Source organism: Staurois parvus, unplaced genomic scaffold (assembly GCF_062004578.1).
Source record: "Staurois parvus isolate SC_StPar_1 unplaced genomic scaffold, SC_StPar_1.0 ptg003508l, whole genome shotgun sequence".
Classification (NCBI taxonomy): Eukaryota; Metazoa; Chordata; class Amphibia; order Anura; family Ranidae; genus Staurois; species Staurois parvus.
In genome coordinates this window covers 6978-15908 of record NW_028321304.1, presented here as the reverse complement: position 1 = coordinate 15908, position 8931 = coordinate 6978, and the positions used below count along the sequence as shown (strand labels likewise).

Here is an 8931-nt window from a genome sequence, read left to right as displayed (position 1 = left end):
AGGAGGCGTGAACTCCGATGCCTTGAGTAAAATGAGAGTTGCGGCCTCTTTGCAGTTGCTGGGGTCACCGCAGAGAACGCGACGCATCCATCCCGTAAAAGCTTGTATACATCTGAGACAAAAATACCGGATCCATTAGGGGAGGCCAGGAAATGATTGCAGCCGCTCGGAGATGAATGTCGGCCCTCGCTCCGTCCCCGGGCAACATCACCGCCAGCGACAACTTACCTTCTGCCAGGAAATGTAATTAAAGCAAACACGTTCCCCCTTCATAGCACACACAACCGTTCAGGGGCCCCGGGCTCCGGCTCCCTGGTTGATCTGGCACTACAAATTCCAGGGCCTCCAACTGGCACCTCCTCTGTTACATTGTAATGGTTTCCAGAAACCGCGTGACGCAAAAGGACCGCAAAAACCCCCCCAAATATCTGCTTTTTTCACCGTCCTCTGACATTTGTATAAACATCTGGGGATAAGTGTCAGGAAAATACCAGGAACTCCAACACTGGCCGCATGCTGGCAGATACGAATGTTTGTACGAAAAATCTCATGCGAACATTCGATGATGGCGACAGAGACTCGATGAATGTCGTTCAAAAATTTTGACTGCATTTTGGAATGAATAGGATTTCCTGAGTGGAAGCGGAAAACGCCGTTAGGTCTCTTTCAGACAGGCGGCAGTGCTAACCACCCTCTGAAAAGTGATTCGCAGCTGAATGCTTTTCAGATGGCAGTAGAGCAGAGGCTGACAGGCATTCAGGAGGTGCTACTGACCCCCCTTTTTTTTTTGTATAATCGAACATCAATTTTGCAGGCGATGCCGCAACTGCCAGCCAAGTGTTAGGCTTGGGGTTGTAATGTGGCCCCATTGATCCCAATGTGGCAGGTGGTGGCGCCTGTCAAACTCTGCAGCCCGAGCCTTGTCAGACTGTAATGGTAGCATCTGCGTGGCCAAATGGGGGATGGTAAAACCCGCAGCTCAGCCACCTGTTTTTACCACCGCCATGGCTGCCCGTGTGAAAGAGCCCTGAGAAGGTGCCAGAGCTACATTGCACATTGAATTGAATAGGCTGCCTATACTTGTAACGCAACAACGCACAAAACAGCGCATGTGCACGGCGCAACGTTTTCATGAAGCGCTATGGTGCGAATGCAGCTGTAATGGGAGACGGCTGTGATTGCGGACAAACAAAAACAATGTAGGGGTAATACTAATACATCTATACCGAAATCCACCGCACACAGGGACAGCAATGTGCAACAATGGATGCCACATAACGGGATATGTCATCGATATATCTTCATAGAACTCCGATCTGTATGAACGTTCTGTGTGTCTGCGGATGTATCGGGACATTTCCCATCGTATTGTGTTCATTGTTTTATATTTCTATCCCTGCATGCGGCACTTTTATATTTGTATTTATATCACGGGGGCTCCTGGTTGACCTGATTGGAACTATTTTTTATAACATGTTATAAAAATACATTATATATATATATACACAATACAATACAATACAATGTATCACATCTGTCGTTGTTTTACAAATATACCTTTAAAGCTGAACTCCAGGTCTGATCTGCATTCCACACTGTTCTCTACTTTGTTGATGTTCTTGTTTTTTTTTTCTTGTTCTTGTTGTTCTTGACGATCTTGTTATTTTTGATCTGCTTGCTCATGTTCTTGATCTTCTTGTTCTTGTTGTTCATGTTCTTGTTCTTTTGTGCTTGTTGTTCTTGATCTTCTTGTTCATGTTCTTGATGTTCTTGATCTTCTTGTTCATGTTCTTGATGTTCTTGTTGTTCTTGATCTTCTTGTTCATGTCCTTGATGTTCTCGCTGTTCTTGTTGTTCTTCATCTTCTTGTTCATGTTCTTGATGTTCTCGATGTTCTTGATCTTCTTGTTCATGTTCTTGATGCTCTTGATCTTCTTGTTCTTGTTGTTCATGTTCTTATTGTTCTTGTTCATATTCATGTTCTTGTTGTTCTTGATCTGCTTGCTCATGTTTGTGTTGTTCTTGATCTTCTTGTTCATGTTTTTGCTGTTCATGTTCTTGTTCTTTTGTTCTTCCTCTTTTTGTTCGTGCTCTTGTTCTTGCTGTTCTTGTTCTCGTTGTTCTTGATCTTCTTGTTCATCATGTTCTTGTTGTTCTTGATGTTCTTGTTCTTTTGTCCTTGTTGTTCTTGATCTTCTTGTTCATGTTCTTGATGTTCTTTTGTTCTTGTTCTTCTTATTCATGTTCTTGATCTTGTTCTTCATGTTCTTACTGTTCATGTTCTTATTGTTCATGTTCTTGATGTTCTTCTTGTTCTTGATCTTCTTGTTCTTCATGTTCTTATTGTTCTTGTTCATGTTATTGATGTTCTTGATCTTCTTGTTCATGTTTTTGTTGTTTTTGCTGTTCATGTTCTTGATGTTCTTTTGTTCTTGTTCTTCTTATTAATGTTCTTGATCTTGTTCTTCATGTTCTTATTGTTCTTGTTCTCGTTGTTCTTGATCTTCTTGTTCATCATGTTCTTGTTGTTCTTGATGTTCTTGTTCTTTTGTCCTTGTTGTTCTTGATCTTCTTGTTCATGTTCTTGATGTTCTTTTGTTCTTGTTCTTCTTATTCATGTTCTTGATCTTGTTCTTCATGTTCTTACTGTTCATGTTCTTATTGTTCATGTTCTTGATGTTCTTCTTGTTCTTGATCTTCTTGTTCTTCATGTTCTTATTGTTCTTGTTCATGTTATTGTTGTTCTTGATCTTCTTGTTCATGTTTTTGTTGTTTTTGCTGTTCATGTTCTTGATGTTCTTTTGTTCTTGTTCTTCTTATTAATGTTCTTGATCTTGTTCTTCATGTTCTTATTGTTCTTGTTCTTGATGTTCTTCTTGTTCTTGATCTTCTTGTTCATGTTTTTGTTGTTTTTGCTGTTCATGTTCTTGTTGTTTATGTTCTTGTTCTTCCTCTTTTCGTTTGTGCTCTTGTTCTTGCTGTTCTTGATGATCTTGTTCCTTTTGTTCCTGCTGTTCTTGTTACTCTTGATTTTGTTGTTCTTGCTGTTCTTTTTGTTTTTATTGTTCTTGATCTTCTTTTTCTTTTGTTCATGCTGTTCTTGTTGTTCATGTTTGTGCTGTTCTTGTTCTTTTTGTTCTTGATCTTCTTGTGTTCTTGTTGTTCTTCTCCTGTTATTCTGGACAATGTACTGTTGTTACGTTGGTCCAGCTTGGCACAGTAAGCACAGTCTGTAGATCTCACACCGGAGAGGCCCGTGGGGAAGGTGACAATCACTGTAGTAGTCAGCGCTACTACAATGATATCTGCAATCTTCCAGAGCCTGTGCTGAATGTCTGCCCGCTGCATCCTGACTACAGGGGAACGCCGCCATTCACAGAACACCTCGGGATCTATATATTAAACATTCGTTGCACGAACATTAGAAGCCTGCGTGTAAGTCGAATGAAATGTCCCGCATTTTTTCTAAAAGATTAATGCCGGTATCGTCTGCCGCATCCAGTGGCCAAAATGCGGCATCATTTTTTGAACCCTCGTAATGGGAAAACTATACGCATGTATCATCAGCTCCAGCGAAGCTGAGACTTGTAGTCCCATCCGAGGTAAGGCGGCCCGGGATGCCTTAGATGCTGCGAAGGGAATGAAAGTAATTAATCAGGGCTCAGCGGAGCAGATCGAGCGTTCTGGGCCCCCGCCGGGGGACAGGCCGCCACAATCTCATCTAAACGATGTGAAGAAAATAACAAAGCAATCGCCCCCCGGACACACAGAGCCAGCCGAACGAGGAACGGAAGACGCGACACACAACTCATTCCCAACCACCGCGCTGCTGATGTTTGCCGCACGGATTTTTTTGCTCTATACAAATTCCTTAATCCGATTTTCCGGCATGGCACAGACAATACAATCCGAGCAACCGTTCAACCAACCGGACGGCCCACGGCACCATCACCAAACCAGGACGGGACAGAGCGCAGAATTTTTTTTCTGTTAAGTGCAGCATGCCAATCGTGACACTTTCAGGTATTTATTCCCGCTCACGGAGGTCACGGCGCTCCCCCTGACAACGCCTTCATCGGCTTTCCTCTCCAGAAAGACGGCGCCATCTTTGTTCAGGCATCATCCAAGGTCACCGTCATGGCTCAGAAATGAGTCATGTAAATCCTGGTGCCCGTGTTCACAAATGTTTGACACAGATCAGCCCCTGCTGTGGTCTCTTACCTTGTGACAAAGCTACAATATACAATCTGATCACTGGGGGAGGAGAGACTGAGGCAATCTTCCTCCTGCCTGCAGCAGACTGATGACATTACCTTAGCCTAGGCAAAATCACTGGACTGGAGCTCAAGGACATTTTTTGCTGTATATATCACAGGAAGATGCTGTCTGAAATTTTCCGGCATGCCCAGAATCTTCCTTTATTAGATCTTTTTGTTACTTCTGAAATGAAGAGCCCTTTAAAAGATGAAATAACGAACAACTTTTGCTGCACTATTCCCCTTCAATCCAGAGATTTACCACCAGTACTTTTTTCTGCCACTAGATGTCCTCAGTTAACCCACTTCCTCTGAGATTTGGTCATCCCGGACGAGCCCCCAACCTGTGACAGTCATGAGTTCTCTGTCACTCTGCTCTCTCCTCCTAACAGCATGCTTCTGGTCAGCACATTAACTAATTGGCTCCTTCTGCTGCTTCCTCTTCTCACACTTCAGCCCTGCTGTACAAGGACTGCAAGAGGCTGATACCAAATCAGGTACTTACACTGCTTGTATATAAAAAATACATTGAATGATGAATTAATTATGCATTAGCCTTTACTCCAATATTCCCCTTCAATCCAGAGATTTCTCTCACAGCACTTTTTTTTCCTTCCACTAGATGCCCTCAGTCTAATGGACAACATCAGCCAACTCACTTCCCTTGACCCCAGGTCATCCCGGACCAGCCCCCAACCTGTGACAGCAATGAGCTCATTTATCTGCCACTCTGCCCTTTCCTCCTAACAGCATGCTTTGTGTCAGCAAATGAACTGATTGGCAATTTGTGCTTCTTCTTCTTCTTCTCACACTTCAGCCCTGCTGTACAAGGAATGCAAGAGGCTGATACCAAATCAGGTACTTACACTGGTTTATATTAAAAAATAAATGTAATGATGAATTAATTATACATTAGCTTTTGCTCCATAATTCCCCTTCAATCCAGAGATTTCTCTCACAGCACTTTTTTTTCCTTCCACTAGATGCCCTCAGTCTAATGGAAAACATCAACCAACTCACTTCCCTTGATCCCAGGTCATCCCGGACCAGCCCCCAACCTGTGACAGCAATGAGCTCATTTCTCTGCCCTTTCCTCCAAAGAGCATGCTTCTGGTCAGCATATGAACTGATTGGCTATTTGTGCTTCTTCTTCCTCTCACACTCCAGCCCTGCTGTACAAGGGATGCATGTCAGGTATACACTGCTTGTGTAGAAAAAAAATATATTTAATGACAAATGAATGATGATGATGATGGAGCTGCATTCGTTTGTGTCTATTATTTCTGCTCAGAGTTCAGCTGTAACATTGATACAGTAAATGTTTATATAAAATGAAATGAAAAAATTCCTCCACCATTCAGCAGGTTGTTAATAAAATCCAGAAGTTTTTCTATGGACTCCGGTAGTGTTGTGTCAACGCCTTCTAAATTCCGCATTCCCACCCAAACCAGCAATAAATCTGCCTGTGATTCCTCCGACAGATACATTGTAGAAATAAATCAGGAATCACTGCTGGCCAATAGCTGCTTCTGCACAAAGCTGAGACTTATAAACCGCATCGGGAACACAAGCAACACTCCGATCTGCGTTACAAAACGCAAAACAACGCTTAGAAACTGCGTGTGAACACAAAGAGCGGCTGCAGGCAGAGAATTTTTGATGCTCGTGTAGAAGTGCACTTACCGGAGGGACCTACCTGTGTACAGCCGATGCGTTTATAAAGAGAACCTGTCATCCACACCTTACACTGACCTTTGTCACCTCCCCCAGTTTCCTCTCTCTGGATTTTTAAATTATTTTTTTGACTATTTACAGTAGAAAATAAAAAAAAAAAATTTCATTCGGGTCCCCAGTGACCTTTAATATTCTGTGACATTTATAAACATGTACGAGCGGCACACCGACACGGCGGGATAGACTTCACTTTAAAGAACAGGAAATGGAATTTTGATAAATGACTTCGGAATGACGTCTCTCTATATAAACTCTTTCACCTCCTCCATGGCGGCTTTAAGTCAGTGCAGGAAAGCAGAGACTTGTAACCTGGGAGCCTTCAACTGGCAAGGAACTACATGTCCCAGCATGCCCTTCTGTAACTTGGGAGTCTCCAACCCATGAGGTACTACATCTCCCAGCATGCCCTTCTGTAACTTGGGAGTCTCCAACCCATGAGGTACTACATCTCCCAGCATGCCCTTCTGTAACTTGGGAGTCTCCAACCCATGAGAACCTTCATCTCCCAGCATGCCCTTCTGTAACTTGAGAGTGTCCACACCATGAAGAACTACATCTCCCAGCATGCCCTTGTATAACTTAGGAGTCTCCAACCCACAAGGAACTACATCTCCCAGCATGCCCTTGTAAGACCCGGGAACCGCCAACCCACAAGGAACTACATCTCCCAGCATGCCCTTGTAAGACTTGGGAACCTCCAACCCACAAGGAACTACATCTCCCAGCATGCCCTTGTAAGACCTGGGAATCTCCAACCCACAAGGAACTACATCTCCCAGCATGCCCTTGTAAGACTTGGGAATCTCCAGCCCACATGGAACTACATCTCCCAGCATGCCCTTGTAAGACTTGGGAACCTCCAACCCACAAGGAACTACATCTCCCAGCATGCCCTTGTAAGACCTGGGAATCTCCAGCCCACAAGGAACTACATCTCCCAGCATGCCCTTGTAAGACTTGGGAATCTCCAGCCCACATGGAACTACATCTCCCAGCATGCCCTTTTAAGACCTGGGAACCTCCAACCCACAAGGAACTACATCTCCCAGCATGCCCTTGTAAGACCTGGGAACCTCCAACTCACAAGGAACTACATCTCCCAGCATGCCCTTGTAAGACCTGGGAACCTCCAACCCAGAAGGAACTACATCTCCCAGCATGCCCTTGTAAGACCTGGGAATCTCCAACCCACAAGGAACTACATCTCCCAGCATGCCCTTGTAAGACTTGGGAAGCTCCAGCCCACAAGGAACTCTCCCAACGTGAGTTTGTGTAATCTGGGACTTCTAACTTGGGAGTTGCCAACCCAAAAGGAACTACATCTCCCAGCATGCCCCCTTATGTAACCTGGGAATCTCCAACCCACATAGAATTACATTACCCAACATGCTTCGTGAATCCTGGGACTTGTGAACCAGGAAACTTCAACTGAGGAACTACAACTCCTAATGTGCCCTTGCAAGTCCTGGGAAGCTCCAGTTTACAAAGAACTACATCTCCCAGCATGCCCTTGTTAGACCTGGGAATCGCCAACACAACAAGGAACTACATCTCCCAGCATGCCCTTGTAAGACTTGGGAACCTCCAGCCCACAAGGAACTACATCTCCCAGCATGCCCTTGTAAGACTTGGGAACCTCCAGCCCACAAGGAACTACATCTCCCAGCATGCCCTTGTAAGAATTGGGAATCTCCAACCCACAATGAAGTACATTTCCCAACATGATCTTCTGAATCCTGGGACTTGTAAACCAGGAAAGTTCAAATCACGAGGAACTACAACTCCTAACATGCCCTTGTAAAACTTGGGAATCCCCAACCCACAAGGAACTACAACTCCCAGCATGCCTTCGTGAAACCTGGGACTTGTAACTTGGGAATCTCCAAACCACAAGGAACTATATTTCCCAGCATGCTTTCTGAATTCTGGGACTTGTAAACCAGGAATCTTCAATTCTCAGGGTACTACAACTCCTAACATGCCTTTGTAAGACCTGGGAGTCTCCAGCCCTCGTGGAACTACATCTCTCAGCATGCCCTTCTGAAACCTGGGGATCTCCAACCTTTGAGGAACTAGGACCTCAGCCTAACTGTAAACCTCCTCCAATCCCTCATCCTGATCTTCAATCTGGCCATAGTGCCGAAACCGAAATTTTGAATTTGGACAGAACCCTGGGCTGCGTTTCTCACACTGGCCCCTGGGGGGCGGTGCCTGGTGCATCAGGGTTAGAATTGACAGAGGGTGACAGTTGTGTTCTTGTCCCTCTTCTGTCCCCTCTGGACATTTGTGGCTAAACTCAGGAAGCTGCAGAAGAAAGGGGGTGCATGAGTTTTATGGGGGGATGTAGGGGGCATTAGAGTGCAGGGATGCAAAGGAGAAAGAGGGTGCAGGGGATGTAGGGGGTTGGGGTGCTGGTGTGTAGGACTGAAAGGATGTAGAGTGTGCATGGGATGTAGGAGGAAAGGGATGCAGGAGATGTACAGGGTGCTGGGGATGCAGGAGGTGAATCAGATGTAGGAGGAAAGAGGTGCCAGGGATGTAGAAGGGTACGAGGGATGTAGGAAAAGGGGTGCAGGGGGTATAGTAGAGTATTGGGGAAGTAGAGAGTGCAGGGGATGTAGTGGTGTATGTTAAGTAGTAGGAAGGGGATGTAGAGAGTGCAGGGGATGTAGGAGGATGAGGTGAGGGGGGTGTAGGAGGATGAGGTGAAGGGGGTGCAGGGGATGTAGGAGGATGAGGTGAGGGGGGTGTAGGAGGATGAGGTGAAGGGGATGCAGGAGGATGAGGTGAGGGGGGTGCAGGGGATGTAGGAGGATGAGGTGAGGGGGATGTAGAGGGTTCAGGGGATGTAGGAGGATGAGGTGAGGGGGATATAGAGGATGTAGGAGGATGAGGTGAGGGGGATGTAGAGGATGTAGGAGGATGAGGTGAGGGGGATGTA

General features: G+C 45.3%; 1 long non-coding RNA gene across 1 annotated transcript; it reads left to right on the top strand.

Moving 5' to 3' along the window:
- Window positions 1–5033: 5033 nt before the first annotated feature.
- LOC149427765 (uncharacterized) lies at window positions 5034–5513 on the top strand. Its single transcript, XR_016311221.1, has 2 exons — window positions 5034–5114; window positions 5240–5513. It is a non-coding gene; the product is annotated as an uncharacterized LOC149427765 (long non-coding RNA).
- Window positions 5514–8931: the final 3418 nt, after the last annotated feature.